This window comes from Telmatherina bonti, assembly GCF_933228915.1.
Source record: "Telmatherina bonti genome assembly, chromosome: 19".
Taxonomy (NCBI): Eukaryota; Metazoa; Chordata; class Actinopteri; order Atheriniformes; family Telmatherinidae; genus Telmatherina; species Telmatherina bonti.
The window spans coordinates 15,491,135-15,509,726 of record NC_136617.1 but is presented as its reverse complement, the minus strand read 5'-3'; positions in this window follow the sequence as shown (position 1 = coordinate 15,509,726).

The window sequence follows — 18,592 nt, the reverse complement described above, 5'->3', positions numbered from 1 at the left end:
TGTATAGGTAAACTTATCATATTTGATGCATGCAGTTTCTGAGACATTTGGCATCATTTTATTGTAGAAACTTTACTCAAAACCCCGTTGTACGCTGTACAATACTAGCCTCCTGCCCCCTGGTGGAAAAGCAAAATATTACACCACAATCATTTTGACCTTTCAAATGGTAATGAATAATGAAAATACCAAAAAATAAAAAATAATGATGATAATCTTTTTTTTTTTTTTTTAAATTTTGTTAAAGGGCAAAAAAAGACTACAGATTTTAAAACCTGTACTTTTCTGCCCAGTGGGTCTAATGTTGGGCTGTAAAGGGTTTTTATTGTATTGTCTTGATCTTGTATTGAAAACCAGTTCAAGCTAGCATCTGTTTTATTTGTTTTTTTACTATAACAAGTGTCAGTACAAAACCGCTTTTTCCTTGTTAAACCCACGGTTTCCTGTTTCATATTCTACACACTATTAGTAGACCGCTGCACTGAATCGTCTGCTTCTGGTGCATTCACTTAAATTCACTATTTTAACAAAATACAAATCACTCAAGACTTTAAGACTTTAAGACTTTTTTCCACTATCTCACACTCATTTTCCAACCCTCTCACGTCCATGTAAATCCCAGGTAATTCCAAATAAAATGGATTACAAACGGCTCCACCATGCAATTCGTCCATATACGTCTTATAAGAGTTTTCCAGTCTTTCAGCTGTTGTGGCACACTGGTTTATAAATCTGTTTAATAACTATACCTCTGTATAAATAATATTCTACCATTTCAGGAAGACGCAGCAGACATATGTATTTATTCTGCTTTGTTCCCTCTAATAAGCTGAGGCCTGCAGTTTATAAACAGCTGAAGGTTTCCTGGTTAAATCTACAAAGCTGTGCATGATGGCTGTGCTGCCACTGCAAAAAACCAGTAAGCTCCTCCACCCGTTATAATAACCAAATACATTATAGCTTAACAACCGAAGCCCAGCCAAGGCTTTTCCATCACACTGGCTGCAGTAATACTTGCAGCTACGGCCCATCTCATCTGGTCCACTGAGTTATTTCCTCTAGATCTGTCTGCATACGTCTGTGCAAACCACTGCAGGAGCAGTCACAGCTGAGAGCCACAGTCAGCCATCCTCAACCAGAGGCAATCCTTTACATTATGCACAAATATAAAACAACCCAAGCTTTCGCTGTGTTTCAGGGGGTGAATGAAAAGTTAATGTGAGACAATGCACAGCATTCCAAGACGATGCAAAATTTATAGCATAGGAGTGCAGAAGTGTATCAGATGGCAAAAGAGCAAGAGGAAAAGAACATGAGCAGCTAGGCAGGCCATGTGGGCTAACTATCACCTCCAGGCTAAGTGAAGCAATCCTCAGCAGCACCATGCAGGTGGATAAACATCTCCCTGGTAAGAAGAGGACCACACGTGCTCCAGGGAGCCGGCTCCAGTGCTGCACCAGCGCTTCCACAGAAAGCCCAACATGGCCCCACACCTCCACATGTGACCTTTTATGTGTTAAATATCTAACATGAGACTTGCTAAGGTAATGTTGTAGAAAACAGCCCCGAACACAAACAAGCTGCATATTGATTCATTTATGTTAGCGATACTTTGACAGGTAATAAGAGTCGTTTTAATCTCAATATCCTCTGCTCACTGCACACAAGAAAAGCTCCACATTTATTTTGATGCAACAAAAAAGACATTTTACCGGCCATCCTCCCAATCCAAACACATTTTCTCCTTGTTTTCTTTTTCTCAGCATTTATTACCAGAAACTTTTTCAGCTGGTGTTGCAATGGTTTTATATTTTAAAGTAAAGCAGGAAAATGACATTGTTTGCTCCTGTTGTCACTTCACTTACTGTTCTTATCATCTGTCAGCTGGATAACCCTTTGCCCTCAAGTTATGAACACTTAGTGAAAGAGTGGTGTATCTTGCCAGAATGACATGCCCTCTTACAGCAAGAGTAACAATGGAACGAGGACTTGGTTTAGGGCAACAAGCAGGGGAAATACCGGTCTATAAATACATTTGGAGCGCTGTGTCTGTGAAAGGTCTGTGATGACTAACGGAGGTGGATCTGGATTTAATACTACACAGGGGAGTGCAGACTGTAAGTGGAGCAAAGACAATCAAGCTGCTTATTCTGGATCAGTAGACATTCACAAAGCACACCTAAAACAAGCCTACAAATACGCAGAAAGTGTCAATTTTTTCTCTTTGCCTCACACACACATACATACTTCTCACCAAACCTCGTACTGTGTTTTCCAAGTTCAGCACAGTGCGTTCTGATCTTTGCAGTGTTACGGTACATTACACATGTTATGGCTTCAGTAGACTAACCCACTGCTGAACTACACAGAGGCTCGACATAGGTGAGGCTGAAGTCAGAAAGGGGCCCAAACTCTCCTAAGCACTCCCACATGGTGCTGTGCGTGTCTATATGTGCCAGCTTTTGTGTGTTTGCACATTTCTGTGCAATTTTCTTTTTTAATATTTAGGAACTCAGCCAGCCCACATGAATGCGTGCAAGCATGACATCATTTTTACATTAGCGTGTGTCTGTCACATGGGATAGGGTCTGAGGACAAAAAATAAAGGAATAAAGCAAAGTATCCACCAGCAGAGATTAACCGCTGGAATCTACACTGTCTGCTATGGATTCCATGAAAAAGGTTTTCCAATAAAGCTCATGAGGCAACATTCCCACCTGGAGAGTCGAGGTGGAGCGGAAGCAGTCAAACAGTTGAGTTTCTGTAAATGTAAAGCCCATTGTCTTCGATGCACTTTAATGTGCTTTCCTAAAATGCTAAAGTAGCCATGTTTAAGATATTATGAAAAGTTAAAGTGTTCATCTAAACATAGATGGCTGCCCCCACCTCAAACAAGTTTGATAGTTTTTGGAATATGGCTCACTGCTGTTACTACATCATTAACTGCTACCTCAACCATTTGTAAAAAAAAATAAAAAAATTTAAAAAAAAAAACACTTATTGCCTATGCCAAGGAGGTTATGTTTTACCTGGTGCTTATCTGTTTGTTTGTTTGTTTGTTTGTTTGTGTTCAAGATAACGTAAAAAGTTATGGATGGATTTTCATTAATTTTTTTAGGAGTTGTTGGAAATGTGAAAAGGAAGAACTGATTTCATTTTGGTGGTGATCTGGATCACCATTTGGATCCAAGAACTTATAAAAGGCCTTGGCGGAGGTTTTCGTTCTCCGAGTGCTTTTCTAGTTTTTATTATTGTTGTCCAAAAGTGAAACATGTTTGTCTTTCTGTCTTCTTTGTGTATTTGAAAGAGTTAAAAGCAAAACATAAAGCAGTTATTTCATCATGGTGGCTATTGTGACTGGTGGCATTTGCAATTTTTTTATTTTAAAGCAGCTCTACTGAACTTTGGCAGATTTTTGTACTTTTTTGGAACCCAAAAAAAGGCCAATGCAGCATCTTTTGTATCCTGTAAAAGTCTGTCAACTCGTATCTTATGTCTTTGTCTCTGTTTGCCTCTTCGGTTTATTTGAATCGGCAGTGATGCGTATCAGAAATGACCATAGTGTTGACATCCGGCTGCGGGTGTGTAACAGGGGATGATAAAGAAAAGCACAGCTGTCATGTGATGCTTCCGGCTGGAGCACACAAATTTGAAGTACAGTTTCTCAGCAACAGGACAATAAAGTCTCCAGGAATGTGCATAATGGGTGTCAGTGTACTATCATAAGAAATCAGAAGCAGTTTTAAGGTCAGAAATGTAGCAGAAATTACCTTTTCACCAATTGTTTTATTGTAAAAGCATGAACCATATCACATTATACTGTGATCATTTTATTGTAAGATCATGATTCACATGTATTTTATGCAGATGTTGTGACCAACAAATACTGGCACAAAACAGAAACATTTCATTTCTTCTTGTTGAGGATAAATGTTTGGCGACGGCGCTACGCTTCCATGTATTTGATGCAATTAGTCCTTCTCTTGCAGATACATAAATTCCTGATATACTTTATGTCCTTTTTAGTGACAATTCATATTCATGTGTACAAAACAAAGAAGTTACAGTTCCAAAACACAAATGAACCAATTCTACTAATTCTCCTGAAATAGTATGCTTTTTTTTTTTAGGTGCAGCACGCTAGCACAGGGGAAAAACTGATCAGCTCAAAGCTAGATGGGCTTAATAATTATAAGCATCCTGTCAGAACAACAGACCTGTCAATCAAGCAGTTGGGGGAATATTGATTGGCTGATCAGCTGGGTTTGAAACATCTGCCAGCCTCTAAACTTCAGCTCTATGGGTTGTTTCCGTAAACACAGAAAGTTATGTGTTCTTTTTTTTTGCCATTTGTTTGGACTTGTGCCCGGCGTTTGGCCACAATTAGTTTGTTTTTCTTTTAAAAAGAAAATAGGACTGGTATATATTTTGATATTTAAGTAGATCTTGGCCTTTGTTCTGGTGTGTGGTTTATACTCTGGTGAAACTTGTAACTGACTAATGATGAGAGCTACTGGGTGACCATCAAACACAAACCATCACTATCTAAGACCAACAGAGCTCTGTGAACGGGCTTCATGTTCAGTTGGATGCTTTTGTTTAGGAGCTGCCCGACATAAACGATTCTCTATACTGCCATTCCTCCTGTTAGTCTTTCAGCCAAAATGTGTGTGTGTGTGTGTGTGTGTGTGTATGTGTGTGTGTGTGTGTGTTTCTCTGAAACTCTAGATATCATAGTAAAGGTCCAGTGGAGCGCAGCCCCGTTGCCATGGCACCAGCTGGTCAATAAGTGTACACAGCAGTGAAGATTAAGACGTGTAGGCAGGAGCTGGCAGTGAGCATGAAAAAGAGCTTCATTGTGGCTGATGATGCTGTTTCAGAGCGCCAGGACATTCCTCACTGTTTTCCATGAAACTGCGAAAAGCAACTAAAAGACAGAAAGATAAAGAGGAGAAAAGACAGAAAGAGAGAGAGAGAGAAAGTGGCGCTGATCCACAGAATACTTGATGGATGTAGCAAGCAGCTGCTGGAGTCAAAACATCTGGAGTTCTGAGCCTCATTAGATGAAAGATGAGTGCTGGATGAGTAGGAGTGTAACGGTGAAATTATATACCTGTGTGTGCATATATAGTCTTTCTGAAGTCATTCTGCGTCCCTGCAGATGCAAAAGGCTGAGAAAGACCGGAGGGGTCTGAGCTTAATCTGCAAGATCTTCAGCAAACTGGAAACACAGAGGAAAGGCCGAGGTATGCCGCAACGTTTCCTTATAAAGCAAGATCTCACTCTGGGGAATGTGTTTGGTCTTTCTCCCCAACAGTCGGATCAGAGGTTTTGTCATACCTTTCTATTAAAGATTAACCTCAAAGCTGAACTGGTCAACATGGTTTATCATTAAGACTGGAAACATGGGGGAAACTATGAGCTAATCTATGTCAAGAAACCCCCACAAGACTTCTGTTTAACTAAATGATCCACCTTATTTTCATCCCATTACAAAACCCAAGCCATGTAATGTTTTTGCTTTACTTTTCCAAAAGCTTAATAATACAGGCTAAAACAATGAAAAATGTAGTTTATATAAAGTTTTAACAAAGTTTTTGAAAAGCTCAAGTTTTTCTTTTTACACATCTGGCCGCTCTTTCCATGGAACACATTTTACAGCTCTGCAATAAGTTGCACTGTGAGCTCATTTTGTCATGTTCTGTGTACTATTTCTGTTGCCTGGTTTGTAGCATAAAGTGTATAAAGTCTCTTTCTGTTAAAAAAAAAATCAGGATACAAGAAAGATAATAGAAGAATTGGTGACCTATTATGTATCCATGGAGTAACTGCAGACAAAGAGGATGTAAAAAAGTCTAAAGGTCCAATATCAGTTTCACATTTTGACATTTTGAACCAATTTAGTGCAGAATGGAGGAAAAGCAATGTTTCAGATGGTTCAGAATGACCAAAATAAGAAGATGTTGGCATAAAATACAGAAAATTATCGATGCGGTCCACAACAAACCAGAAAACAACCCTCCATATGTTCCCCTGTGAGTTTGATTCCTTTTGATGTCACACTGACATTCATTCAGCACATTCCTGGCCTGCCGCGTCTTGCAGCAGAGAAAACTGCAAATCACAGCTTTATGTTCCAGCCTGGAGCGTCATGTGGCAACTGGGTTTCAACCCACTGGTCATTTTGAACACACACACCATGGCTGATCCGCTCCAATCAAATGAGCATAAATGGGTTGTTATAAATAATAAACGCACAAAAATAACATAACTGATGCAGATTAATTGTAATTAGACACACTCAAGCACATTTAATGTTCACGTGCTGAAGTGGGCGTGAACTTGCAGAGCAGTGTGTGTTACTCCTGCTCGGGTCTTATCCATGCACTACGGGATTCTCTTGAAGAAAATATTTGACATACTTTGTTTCTTTTTTAGTGCGCCACAAATTGTCTCGGACACAATAGGCACTTTAAAATTCCTCACCACGACAGTGGGCTGTAATTTTATGTCTGATTGTCTTTCCTCCGAGCAGCAATGACCCACAGTAGCAGCAGCGGTTCCTACAATGTAAAAACCTTCCAACACACACAGCTGCTGCCATCATTGTTCTTGCAGTCTGTCCAGCGGTTAGAGAATGCTCGCAGAGTTTGAGTCATTTGGAAAGTCTCCACGCACACACTCCTTCTCTGTCATGCTTATCAGATTGGAAACATTGAACCTTTTCATCTCGTGGGCCTCGAACAATATATCTGTGAGGAGAGTAGACGAGGGAAAATTCAACTCACCTGGCAGCTGCGCTTAAAACAAAGAGTTTAGGCAGCAACTTGGGGTTTTAGTAGAGCAATAACGGCAGAGCATTATAATGAGGCTGGACCAGAGAGGATGTCCTGGAAATAAACGCACCATGCTCTATTTCCTCTGTAGGTTTTTAGAACAGAGCTCAGCATGCGAGAAAAGAGGCTGCTGTGGACAAAATTGGCTTTTTTTGTGGAACACATTGTGGAATATAAAGTCCTGACTGGATCACAGTGGTTTGCTCTGCCTAACCCCTCTCAGATTTTCATCTTAGCACACTGAAAGCACATTTTTCGAGATCCTCCTTTGCTAATCTATAATGGCTGAGGTCTGGTCTGGTCTGCTCTGCGGAATAAATGTTGCAGATTCAGAGTAATACGTTGGCAGCTTTGAAATCTCTCGTCTTCCTTCCTTCAACTCTCAATCTTGTATTATTAAAAGAAAATGATCTGAAACATTTAGTGCTCTTCAGTTCTTTTCCTGCTGGTGAAAACTGCTTGAGAGAGCAAAGAAAAGACCTGTTGTGTTGTCTTGTTAACAAAGACCAACACATTTCTGACTGTGTCTGTATTGTGTGAGCAGCAGCTGATTATGCTGTAAGACCCCTTTTTTGCATCCCAGTCACAGTGATGACTAGATGCAGAACAAAACAAGAAAATTTGGATTTTAATCTTGCTTTGCACTGGAAAATAAGACTATAGGGTAAGTTCTGCACTGTTTTGACTTTTACATCTTAATATACAGTATAAACTGGATCCCACTTAGTGCTGAATAACATAACCAAGCTAAACAAAGACTGAAAGTGCATGATGGGTTTGGGGGTGGAGAACCGAAATGACTTAACTAAGGAAGGTGCAATTCACATGAGAGCAATCATTATTTTTAAACTCGACTTCATGATGCAATTCCTCTAAAAATGATGGTTAAAACGTCCAGCAGTTGGCGGAATTGGCAGCTTAAGTCTGATTTCCTGAAATATCTAAATCATCCAGCTGTCAGCGGAGGTGGTGGGAGAGTTCTATAAGGAAATTCTTCACCATGAGATAGCTGGCAGTCACTTTTCTTTTTTTTTTTTTAGATCTGGAGACAAAATAAAGAATTATGACAGCCAAAGTAAAAATCATCAGATCAGAGAAAAAATGTATGGGAAGGTGAAATTGATGCCTTTACCCGAATGGAGAAATCATTTTATGTAGAGGAAGTTTATTCAGCAAGCGCAAGCATTCAACCCTGACATCTAAACCTATGACTTGAGAGGCAGCTTGCTTGAAACCTCATTAGCTGGACTGTATGCAGCTGTAACACAGTGCATGAGAGGAATAAAGCCTTCAATAGCTCCTTTAGAAGAGGATTGTAATTTTCTTGTCATCTTTCATGCTGAGTGGGTGCACAAGCTGCAGGAAATCTTCGGAGACTCAAGCTCACGCTAAGTCATGAAAGTTTGTTTAAAAAAAGGAAGAAATAGGGAGCAGGTTTCTCTCATCAAAGTTCTCCACAAAAGCAGATCTTGCCTCGACTTCCATCTATTGAATGGCTGAAAATAAATGCATGTTCACAGTCATGGTAAATTTACAAACCAGGGATGGAAAATGAGTGCCTCGGCTAAGGAAAGGCTTATGGAATGAGGCATTAAATTAAATCCATTTGGACTGACAACGTCACAGCAGTGCTTTTCAACAGCATCTTAAAATGTTTGACATATTTCTCGCTGGGCCGAGAGCATGAACATGTTGGCGGATTGCTTAATATGATATTGGTAATGTCAAACGTATTTGGGGCATTCTTGATCTCCTGAAGTGAGTGTACTACAAATGTCAAAATGTATTCCCCTGCAGTAATATGAGAGTTTAGATGATCTCTGTAACAGTTTATTTTTGTATCAATACATATGTCATTCATAATGAAATCCTCAAACGTGTTAGTATTAGGGAGATGAGCCAAATAAACAGAATACTTTATTGCGATTGCAACTTCTCAGAATAAATTCATTTTACACAGTTTAAAAAGTAACACACACTATAAACGCACATGCAGTGGCGTGGTTTCATTTTACATTCCAGCTTGGTAATAAGATGGTAATAGAGGTATAATACTCTGGTAATAAATATGTGATGATTAGATAATAACCATGTAAAAACAAAAAGTGGAACATAATAGCTTTGTGGGAACTTTAGGAATATGGGTTTGCTAAGAGTTGGAAATATAATGTCGATTGGTTAATAATCTGTTGGTAAATAATATATAATAAATAATACAATATTATAATAAAAAGTTAGTTTTTGTTAATATTCAAAGGGCCATTTGTGCACTATGTTAAAGTCCAATACAGAGCGTTTTGTTTGCCTTCTGTATCATTTACAAACAGAATTTATTCTGTTTTCAGGGGCTTTGCCAATGTGTCCCCTGTCGTAACAAAAGGAGTTGTATCACCAAAAACTACAAGGGCAATGTTGAGCAGTATGGCTGATATGTGACCAGGAAAAGGAATAAAGAAAAGAAAAAGGTTGCTCAGACTACTGCTGGCTACTACACTGACTTTTTTTTATGTCTCCTCTGAGACTGTGCATTATCATGAGCCCCTCCACTGTCACCGTGTCTGCTGTTGTCTGAAACTGACATCAGAACTCGGAAGTGAACTCTGGCCTCCCCTCTAGTGGATGTATTGGCAAAACCATGACAATGTAAGGGATGAGGGTAGCAACCTTTAACACAGATGTACCTATGCGTGCGTAAGTGGAATGTAAATAGGCCTTCCCAGTTTTCTTACCAAAATACAGCATTTATACATCTACATTGTTACAGTTCTATTACCAGATCATTTCACCATATTATTCTTTCATTTGAGTCCCCATTCTTCTTCTTCTTCTTCTTTAAATATGAGTTTGAATTTTGGACTTTTACTATGTCAGTGTGCCCGTTGTTGCTGCATATTCTAGGAAAAATAAAAGACCAAAGTAATCAGTGTGAGCCAAATGAATATTTTCAACATCAGCAGTGGCTAGAAATTTCCCAACTTGTGTATCCTTCGCTAGGCTAACAGTGCAAACTCCACACAGATGCTAGCTTATGAACAATACTTGATGTGACACATTTGTTAATAAAGTTTTCTTTCTCACAAATCCAATCCTACTCTTGTAATTTTAGTATATCAGTCTGTGCATTTTGTTGACATATAACAAGCTAAACAGAAATGATGAAATGAAAAAGAAAATCCTTGACTTGCTTTGCATTTGTTTTGCTTAGCACATGGGCAGCTAACTCATCTAGCATGACACGCTAGAGGACAATGTTTGCATCATGAAGACTCACATCACATTATTTTGTATTTTTGAGTGAAAACAGAAGCACTTTGAAATGCATGTTGTGATGGATTATTAAAACTGTCTGTCAGCACCCAAGGACTCTACTTCAAGCTTGAAAGCATCTTCATACTACACAAAATAAGCTCCACAACACTTGTGAGTCCACAGCTACACCCCCAAAACAATAGCTAGCTTTCAACTAAGTCAAAGCTATTGCTTCAAAGGAGGAAATTATATGTTGTCATTCCTGTCATTAGCCTGCAAAACATCAGATTAAATACCATTAAACAGTGTGGGATGAGGTAAAGTAGCCTCTTCATTCAAAGTCAAGTGTTGTCTGACATTATAAACAAAGGGCACAAGGAATTATTAGAGTTTAACAAAATAAAGAACAGTATTTGCTGACTTAAAAAAAGAAAGTAAAAATTAGTTGTTCTTTTTTTCCAAATAACTTTGTCCAACATTGTTAGTGCACTAATAACATTGTAATGGACCTCTCCATATTTTATTTTCAACCAACCCATATTTTATAGGTTGGCAGAAACATTCAGCCAACCTGTGATGCTTATTATATACCCTCACATTTCTGACTTGTTTCTAAACACATCATCTGTTTTCCATTTTTGTGCTCGTTTTAAAAGTTTTGTGCGAAGTATAACATTAGCAGAACTGACCAGAAAACAAATAAAATCCGACGCTTTTCCTCCCTTTTGCACCCACATAAACACAGATCATATGAGTTCTTCTATTGTCTCACTATGTTTACTACATGGCCGCAGTTCAGCTCTCTGTTCTTATCAGTGTCAGGTCATGTTGGTATTTCCTGCCTGCAACAAGAGCAGAAGGTGGCACAGGATGAGTGCTGCTTCCTGTGCTGGCACACCCAGCATGTACCCACTGGCCCCATCCACCCTGCTCTGTGGTCGCAGGAAGTGTTAGAGTGGGATCGTGGAGTTTCACCCAATGCACAGTGCACGTCCTCACCCACTAACTCATACATCTGTTTCTCGGAGATCAAAAGATAACTGCAACATGGCAGCAAAGTGATTAGCTCATAGTAGTTCATTTGCAATTTCATGCAAACGAGATTAATGGCTTTTCATGAATATGCTTATGTTCATTTGACAAAGTGCGCTCAAGAAAAAAAACTGGGTCAACAATTTTATGCCGGTTATAATCGAGTGGTTTCCCTTTCAAACTCCCTTTTATCATTAGCAGGGGCATAAGACACTCAAACACCTTTAGAGGTGTTGAATCGTAAGACTTTTAAATGGTGCTACTTAAGCTTAAAATGCTTTGCCATAATCACAAGATTAAGATAAAGAGAGGAGGGTGGCTTCCAGTGTAGAGCATTTTAGATTAACAATGCACGAATCCCTGACATTATAAATACAGACTAGAAAGCTCATTAATTCCATGCTTTCAGAGGGAAACTTTATCTGGACAATATTTGACTTGAACTAAAAGGATAAATGTCAGCAAACATGCTCTAACTTTGCCTTTGATGTTTTTTAAAATTCACTTTAATATCCTCCACTTCAGTGTTCTTTTTCGACCCTCCCTATGAGTCTGAAAGAGCCCCCTCTTGGGTAAGGAGGGCTCTTTGTGTGACATTAAAATACTGTCAGTCACTGTTTATATTGTGGAAACCGTGTTTGACTGGAATGTTGTTTCATCTCGAGCTCAGCACAGCTTTTCCCATGGGAAGGACATGGGAGAAACTTCGGTCTCATCGAGGCGATCTGCAGATGATTGTAAATATGCAAGCAGCCGCTGAAACCCGGGAGGACATGCCCTTCCAACACTCTGATGTTGAGTGTTTATTGAAGTGGGTTTCATTGGAAGCCATGATCACTGGGATTGCCCTGTAGATGTATTTTGGAGCACAGCCTGTGGTGTGTCATCTGGACTTGAGTTTCCTTGATTCATCCAGATCTTCAAGCTGCAGCTTACGCTGTGCTGATTCTAAATAAGAGGGTGAATTTCTATTCTCAAACTTAGTATTTGAATCGTTAATCCAATAGGCAGTGATACATACAGAAGCTCACTATGTCAGGATGGTATGAAATAACTGAAGAGTTATAGGTTTGATCTCCTTTTTTTTGGTGGAAAGCAGGTTATTTTATTCTGAAAACTAGGCTCCTGCAGAAGGAAACAATGATCACCAAAAATAGCACTGTGCTATTATAAACAAAAGCAACTAGTTCCTGTCATGTGTTATAATCAGGAACTTGCTTTAGATTCCACGTTATTTCATGGTGCAGGTTAATGATGTAACACCTTTAATGCATTGCTCATAAGTGCAACATAAAGCACATGTCCTAAACTTGTCCCAAAACATATATCTATACCTCATGATGATAAACAGTACCTCATGATTTATTTTAATATTTTAATGGTCTACATAATGCATTGGGCCGGACCAACAGTGTCATGGGGTGGCAGTGAGGGATGGTAAAGGTGTGGACCCAAATGCAGAGATGAGGGAAACAGGGATGCAGATTCCAGAAGGTTTATTCTAAACAAGGCACTCAGGGAACTAACAACAAGGTACAACAAAATGATCCAGCAATGCAAGACTGAAACTGAGGGGTATAAATATACTGGGGAACCAAACAAGAAACAGGTGTATGGAATGAACTAAAACAAGACCAGGTGAACTCAATGAGGAAATCAATACATCTAAACAACAAACAAGGGTACCAAACAGGAAAAACTACAAAATAAAACAGGAAACCTGAAACTTAGGCAAAGCACAAACCACCACATCATAACAAACAGGCGTTCATTAAAGGGGTGCTATTATGGTATTTGGAGTTTTCTGAGCTTTCTACAGTGTTACAGGGTTGAATCCTCATCAGACATATGAACGACACTGTTTTTTATCACCTAAACGAATGTTTGAGTTTGAGTTTGAGTTCCAGCACGCTCTCCGTTCGGTTTCCATGGCGACAAAAAACGTGTCGTTTTAGAGAGTTTTTTCCTTGTGACGTCCCGGGGGATAAGGTTCGGTGATTGGTTACCTTCTACTGGTTAACAAGGGCATGTACAAATACATCAGGCGGGTGGAAAACGTCGGATAAAGTTATTTCCAATGATGGCTGGTGAGTTTACCAAAGAGAGACATCCTGCAGAATTCATTGCTGTGGGTTGCTGTTTTCCACTTCGTTTTCAGGGTCTGATTCAGGTTCCAACATGTAGGGCTGTATATGTGTGTTGACTTTGTATCTTGTTTTTTTTTAATGAGTTCATATTAGCCTTATCCTTCTGTTTATGAGATGTTACAATGACGGCAAAAGCAGTTGAGGTGCGTGCTCCCGATGTAGCGCAGTGGCGGGAGGCGGGGCTTAATGCGGAAGAGTCTCAATCCACTCGTTTTGCCCACAGGCTGATCTGACAGCCTACGGAGAGGGTCGGTCTGAAGTAAATAAAGCGATTTGTGACAATAACTCGATCAATCCCAGCCCTTCTGGGCTCAGAAATAAAAATAAATTAGCCTGAAATGCACATAATAGTTCCACTTTAATAAGTTCTTCCCTAGGTCCAGCTCATAGTTGAGGTTTCAACATCCCTTTTCCAGGCTGCATACCAGATCTGAATCTGTCCCATTCAGGATGTATCTTAGTGTGCACTAATACAGTTAGCATGAATGTAAAGTCTATAATACAAAAACATTTGAAAAGTGAGTAATATTATATTATGCAAGATATCATCATGCATCCAATAATGCAGAGCAACAGGTGGTATTCAGCTGCAAAAACGGCGATAAACAAAAAAATCTACAATATAACACTTGTTCGGCTTAGCATTATATTTTGTTTAGTTTGTTTGTTTGTTTCTGTTGTTTTTGTGAAAAGTTATTCCTCCATTGCCCCACCATGTTAGTTTAGCCCCCCCAAAGCAAAAACACACCGACAGCTCAGCGGGAAAGAAAGTGATTACTGATAAGTTTGGCAAACTATCTTTCCTAAAAAATAAATTCACCAATAGAAATTATGCTGAAAAATATGAGGGGGTGAAGTTGCTTAGTGATAGCAGATAGTAAAACTAGCATCAAATACACAACAAAGCTTGAGTATGTCAGTTTCTACAGCCAACACTTAGCTGGTCATTTACTGGATGAGACAAAACCGGAACTTGCCTGATCCCTGATTTAAGGATTTTCATCACATTGCTGTCTCTGCTGCTACTTTAGGTATATTATGCTTGGAAATATATACAACATATACCATTTTGTTTGTAAAAAATTAAAAATTTGATTCATTTTAGAAATATTAATTACTGTTTTGGAGTACATGGACCATAACAGAAAGACACGTACGACAGTTTCTGCATCAGGAGGCAGGAGGGGTGGTGGTGGTTTAACATTTAGTAATATCATGGCTCCAGAGTTTATGTTGAAACTTTATTTAGTTTTACACTTTCTATTCATCCTTACTTTCTGTATGATTAGATTTGCTTAACTGACTCACTTGGATAGGTCTGGAAAGTATTAATTGACATATCTGTGGTTTATATGTTGGAAACAAAAAATGTAATAACGTACGTTTATTCATGCAGAGACAACATTCAGTGCATAATGTTTCCTGTTTAGTATGCATGGAATTCTTTGATTTACTGCATTTATTTCTTCACAGCATCAGAAACCTCGATTACACTTGATTGTAACTATATCCCTTGCAACATTAAGAGCCATATTGAAACATTTATTGAGGGCAGGGCAACTAAATCTTCCCCCCTCTTTGCTTAAATGGTCTGTTCCCTGTAATCTGGGTTTGGTTAATGGCCAAACCATCATCTTCATCATCTTGTCTCTGCATTGCTGAACCACAGAAGTAGTTAGAGGCTGGGGAGTAATAACAGAAAAAGGCTGAAAATGCTTTAACCTTACACTGAGCAGTTCACGACGTGACTCCTGTTAAAGCAAAATCTGTGGTTAAAAGGAATCAAATGGCCAAAGGTGACCAATAGTGTTCATGCAAAGAGGTGATTTGCAAACACTGTGCAAGGATATGTTTCATTTCCTTTTGCCTTTAGCTAAACCCAATCTACTGTTTTAAGTCCTATACAGTTGTTTTAAAACATAATAGGACCATCTTTCAGTTCTCAGGTTTTGCATGAGGACATAATGCAAAAAAAAACAAAAAAAAACTGCAGGTCTAAAAAATGATGCCAAATAACTGCATATGGGGTTTCAATGTCATGTTACAATTATTCAGCAAAAACTAAGCTTGTTAAAAAAAAGAATTAGTTGAAAGAAGTCTTGCAAACCATCTTTAGCAGCAACAACTTGAAGACGTTTTCTTCATGACATTATCAGTGTCTTGCATTATTGGAGAGGACTTTTGGTCCACTTTTCTTCACAACATTGTTTCTGTTCTTTTAAATTCAGCCAGACTGAGGTCGGCACTTTATTTTTCCTTTTCAGTTATTCTGTTTTAGATTTGCTGATGTGCTGACTCTTCATTTTACATTTCAGTCACATGTGAGTCCATATAACATAACAACATATTTGACCCAGTGACAGCAAAAAGTCCAGGTTCTGTGGGTCCAAAACAAGTTTAAATCACCAGACTTCCTCCGCTGTCCGGTGGCATAAAGTAACTGTATTGATATGCGGCAGTACTATATATTATAACTAAACTTGTCTAATTCCTGTGCCAGCATGTACCCAGCTTGTCCCTCACTGTTTGTGGATTTTGTTTGCTGTAAATAACAGGGTAACATATTGTTTGAAATTCATATGAACTAATATGGATGTTGTTTGCACACATGGTAACAATAAGTTGATTTTTTTTCTTAATAATGTTCTGATAATTAATGCGTTGAATCTGAAAGATTTCACTTTTCTTTAAATCACTATATTTCATGGACAACAGCTTTCTGAAATTTACATTTTCACACCAGATCAGATCGTTTCACCTGACATCTTTTACTTCTTCACCACACATGAAACAGGATGTTGCCTGTCCCACAGAGAGGAGTCACATGCTGCAGCATTTGTTCACACGTTCACTCCCCCCCCCCCCTTCTCCTACTTGTGCTGTGTTTTTTTCTAAAACGTCTTTTGGCACAGTTTTAGACACCTATTCGTACTCTGCCTGAGAACAATAGCCTTAAAAGCTTTGCAATACGAAAGGTTGTAACCTTTAAGGCTTTTAGAGTAAACCCTCCCTTCCTCCACAGCTTCTAACAAACGCTGGGAGAGACAAGCAGTGGGAGAAGACAGAGACTGTTGTGACACCAAGAAAACTCCATTGTGTAGGAGTGTTTGTGCTATTATGCATGACGATGTAACCATGCCTCTGATGTTAATTGCGTCTGCCTGAGCGTGCACACAAAGCCACATGCATGTCACGCTGAAGTCAGCCTTTCAGAAACACTGGTAAAGTGTTTGCATCAAACTGTAAAGCATGAGGTTATAAGCGCTCTATATCTGACCTGAATTCTCACTCATTTGTCGGATAGTGATTGCTGAAATGTGACTGTGTGCACGCTGATATCCTCCTACAACTTCCACATGTGAATACAAGCTAAACATTTTTCAGCTGTCTCGCTTCGGAGAATTGGTTTTGTTGTGTTGCAAGGTTTTTTGGGTTTTTTTTTTTTTTTTTTTTTTTTTTAATCAGTCAGTGATTGTTTTCAGAGGAAACTTGCTAAAAGCTAGCTCCGAGTGCAACATGAGAACAGTTTCATCAACATTTTATGTATGAACTTTGGGTTTTTTTTGTTTTTTTTTATTATAAGCCGGCATAACTCATTAATTTTCCATCATCCACAAACGTTTGACCTTTTTTGCTATTTCTATATTTCTAAATCTGCTCATTGATAGACACCCTGCAGTGAAAACATGGCAACAAAAATGTTAAGCCTGTGCACCTCTTCAAGCTTTTCTGTGTGAAAGACCTGGAAGATTGAAAGAAAAAAAATCCTGACAGAGCCAATTATCCAAGCAGCAGCTCGACCTGATCACATGTGCTCTGCTTTGGTTTCTCAGTTCTCTGTTCTTTTTGCCTTCACTTGCAAACTTCATATCTTTTCCGTTTCGCTGTCCTCATTCATCTCAAGTCCTTAGAAAACCCCTGAAAACTGCACAATATTGGGTCTTGAGCAGTTTGACTTTAATACTGTGAGAGATGAAGCTAGATCTCTGGAGCAAAAGTGGTATCTGAAGGATTGTGGAGGTACATCCTGAGGCACATTCACCTTGCAGACTGACATCCAAGAGAGGCACTGCGAGTGAGCAGAAGAAAAAGTTCATACTCCTGTTGCACAGGCAGAGCAGACAAGCTTGTGCTCCAGTTCTCTGTGTTGTGAAAATGCATACAAGCAACTGCAGAACTGCTGTTGCATTAGCTGCATGTGCACATATTTTCCTGTAACAAGGCAGATAAATTAGATCTCCACTACTGGACTGACAAATGTCCGGATTTCCTAGATGATTTCACGGCATGTCATCAACTGTCTTTTATGTATAAACTTGCTGTTTTGTTGAGATGTGTTCCTCCTGCGACTTCCAGCAACCAAAATACCTCTAAAGCTCCAGTGTGTAACTTTCAGAGCAGAAGACAAATAATGTGAAACATAAAGCTATGTTTTCATAAGTGTAGAGATGGGTGAAAATAAAAAATGTTGCCTCCTCATGCTCAGCCATGTTGCACCACTATGTTAGACCCAAAAGGTTGAAGACCCGAGTGAAATAATTTAAACTGGTCATGGTTGAACGGGGTGAAGAACAAATTTGATTACGAGGAAAACAAAAATGAGGCAGATGAGAACATCCAAACATTAAACCTTTTCATTTTTGAGCTTCCTTAAACAGGGGTATCAGATGGGTGCATTTCAGAGACCCCCGCTGAACTCTCCATCCAAAGAAATCTCAAATTTAGTTCTGTATCAGAGCTGGCCTTTGCACAGATCATTTTAACATGTCGTACCATGGACTAATATTCATCAACACATCAAGCGTTTGTTATGTGTTACTTTTAAAGCCAGCCTGAACTCTACAGTTGTGCAATGTGTCATTTTCACTTATTCCGCATCAGTAGCACATATTTACACACCCTAACAAATATCACAAGTGTTCCTTTTGCTATCACTCCAAAAGATTCAAAAAGACCTGAGATATACTGATCTTTATTATGGGTATCCAGTTCTAAATTAGAGGCCTAAAATTAGGCACAGGGCTCAAATGGTTAAGTAAAGTTGTGAAAAATCAACTAAGCTAAAGTTTAAAGTATAAAGTTCTATTGTTCCTTGCTTCCTTGCTGAGAGAAACCTTAAATGGAAAGAATCATGTACAATTTAAAATATTCAAGGTGTTTATGATGAGGCAAATTGCATATTACTTCATTAAAACCAGACAAATATTTGATCACATCTAATTTTACACATAAATACAGCAGGTTGTAGTGTCCAAACTTGAAATTTGAAACCTTATAATGAATCTCATATTTATTTTTTCATTTATTTACCTTTATTTAACCAGGCAG